This window comes from Myotis davidii, unplaced genomic scaffold (genome assembly GCF_000327345.1).
Source record: "Myotis davidii unplaced genomic scaffold, ASM32734v1 scaffold1619, whole genome shotgun sequence".
Classification (NCBI taxonomy): Eukaryota; Metazoa; Chordata; class Mammalia; order Chiroptera; family Vespertilionidae; genus Myotis; species Myotis davidii.
The window spans coordinates 261,696-264,682 of record NW_006290598.1 but is presented as its reverse complement, the minus strand read 5'-3'; the positions used below and the strand labels follow the sequence as shown (position 1 = coordinate 264,682).

Genomic DNA, 2,987 nt, shown 5'->3' with positions numbered 1-2,987 from the left:
GTTTATTTTCCCTATTGCACTTAAAACTGGTTTTGGAGAGTCGACTGCCCTAGACCCTGTTCTTTAATCGTTATTCCCGCTCTGTTTCCCAGGTTTCACAAAAACAACTTTCCCCTGCAGTCTCTGCAAGTGACCCCAACTGGGCAATCCCATGCACTGAGTTTAATAATCAAATGCAAAAATTTAAGGGGAAGAGAAAAAACAAGAGCCTGAGAAGTTGCAAGAATTCACAACCTTCCACCTTCCAGCTCTGTGCGCAGTCTCTTCCACGCATCCTCTCCACCCTGGCACTAAGCAGCCGACACACTGGCAAAATCTGAGGCTGCTTTTTTGCATCCAGTCCAGATATGGGCTTATTTTTAGCGTTCTCCTCTGCCAGCAGCCCTGCGGGAGCCCTTCCATACTCACGGATCACGCTGGCCCCAACGGCTGCGGAATTTGTGGGGCACAGATTTTCCCCGCGCGCGTTCTTCTCTTCAACCGGAATTGCAAACCGCACCGTTAGGCGAAATCTGACCTTTACGTGAGGAGAAGCAGGGCTTGTCTGAGTTCACGTAGTCACACTGCTTGAGATCCGTTGTTTCCGGGTTAGTAGCCGATCTCTGGATGCCGGGTCTTTGGATGTATACGCTTCTAATAACAGCCACTCAAGATGGCGCGTTCTCCGCAGCTGAGCCAACGCTCTGGGAGAGATTTCAGCCGCAGTCTCCAACTGCCCCCTTTCTCTGGGAGTCCTCTGTCTTTCCCTGCTACAAACTGTCTCCCAGATGAATATCTTCTGCTTATTCGGGCTGTATGTTACCCATTTCAGCTGCTCACTCTTATCTGCTCCGGGACAAGGCACGGGACACGTCCGTCTATACCTCCGCCATTTTCTTCTTCGCTATTCATCACTTTGAATATTTCTTGCTACTCCCTTCTGGCCTGCATAGTATCTGTTGAGAAATCAGCTGACAGTCATACCTCTCTTGTAGGTAACTAAGTGTTTTTCTCTTGCTGCTTTTAAGATTCTCTCTTTGTCTTTTGCCCTTTGCTTTTTTACACTTTAATAAAAGTACTGTAATTTCTATTATATTAGCGAACACATGAAAAAAAATTTTTTTTAAATGGATTCAAACTACTGGTTCTTACACCCACAAACATAGGTCAGAATCACTGGTGAGGTTTTAAGTCCAGGTCTCATTCTCGGAGAAGGTTGTGGCAGGCGTCAGGCCCCAGGTATTTTTCAAAAACTTTCCAGGCAGCTCTGATGTTTCCTCCTGGTCAAGTCACTGACTTTAGGTCGGCTGGGGCACTTTGGGTTTTGGGGGCCACTGTTTGGGGGTATAGGAAGCTTTTCTTGCAGGCTTATTAGCTGTAGTGAAGAACTTGGCCTCTGGCTTTTTGGGCATCTGTCTTGGGTCTTTTTTCCCCAAAGGAGAGTTTCTTTGTTTCTCCACTTCTTCTTTGACTCTTGGCTTCTTCCCTGGGCCTTTACCTGGGGTCTTGGGCTCTGGTGCTTTCGGCATCTACAAAGCTGGAAAGGCCTTTTTCTTCTTCCCACGAGGTGGGTTGGAACCAGGACTCTTTACTGGAGAGTTCTCGTCTGTGGCATGTTTTTGCATCTTTACATTTTCTTTGGCAGGAGTTTCTCCTATTGGGACCACCAATGGGATTTCTTCTTCAGATTCAACTTGAACTTTATTTTCGGTTTTTATTCTGCATGTCTCTTTCTTCTCAGGCTTAGGGCTTTCTTCTGGGGTCCAAAGCCCTTCACTGGAGAACCACAAGTTTTAGAGGCCGTCTCCTCTGTAGGTAGGGCTGATGTAGACTTTCTACCCTGTTTCATAGGCTTTCTGATTCTTTTCTTCTCCTTTCGTCTCTTTTTATGTTCTTTTAGTTTTAATATTTTCTTTGCTTCTTGTTTCTTCAGACTAAAAATGTTCACTCCTTTAGCTTCATCCCAACTGCTGACAAATGAAGAAAAGATAGGCAGGGCAACTGATCTCTCAGTTTTCACATACAAGTGTTTCACACTCTCCCACTTCTCTGGCAATTTTTGTGAAAGCTTTTTTTTTAACAGCAAAGATGTTTTCGGTGATGTGCTGAACCTGCATTCCAGTGTGACCGATGCGGATAGTGCTGCAAGAATCACTTGTAGAGATGTTTAAGACAGTTCCACCTATTGATGAGTTGATTTCTTGGGAAAGATTCTTGGCTTTCAGATTGACAGGTACTGGAACTTTCTTTCTCTTATAGAAAGGTCTCCCGAGGTGTGAGGGTAAAAGCCGCTGGATTCTTGCATCAGAAAGGAACAAGTCAAAACTACCCAGGAGGCGGAGCTTGGCCTTATAGGCTTTATACTACTTTTTTAAAGTTCAGAGGGGGATAATCTTAGAAATGGTTTTTATTCCATACTTGTTTAGAAGCTTCTTATAAAAATGTTCCATCTTTTCAGGAGTTACATTGGGTTTGTTCTTAGTAAATAAACAGACATCTGCTAAATCTGACCGAATACCATGAGGCAAGGACAATCTGACCCTCGGTTCTTTACTTGGAATTTTCCATAATACCACCATTAAAAAAAAAATTTCATTCTCATTCAAAAGCAATCCATTTGCATTTTTGCTGGACCTGGAATGTGCCAATAGAGCTTTCACTGCCTTTCTGGTCTGCTCTTCATCCAGCTGCCCTAGTGCGGCTGCCATTGCCGAAGTCGAGGCTGGAGTTGCAGTTGAGGCTGGAGTTGTGGTTGAGGCTGCAGGTGGTGCTGAAGCGGAGTCCTCCATTTCTTTCCGCCACGTACAGACTTGTGTGCAGAACACTATGCCTGGCTCCTGACCTTCGCATTTTAATTATGATGTGTCTTGGTGTGGTCCTCTTTGGATTCCTCTTGTTTGCGGTTCTCTACGCTTCCTAGACTTGTAAGTCTATTTCTTTCACCAGGTAGGGGAGGTTTTCTGTCATTATTTCTTCAAATAGGTTTTCAATATTTTGCTCTCTCTCTT

At 44.7% G+C, this 2,987-nt stretch overlaps 1 pseudogene; it reads right to left on the bottom strand.

The window, feature by feature from the left end:
- Positions 1-1,119: 1,119 nt before the first annotated feature.
- LOC102774680 lies at positions 1,120-2,768 on the bottom strand (annotated as a pseudogene).
- Between the last annotated feature and the right edge of the window lie 219 nt (positions 2,769-2,987).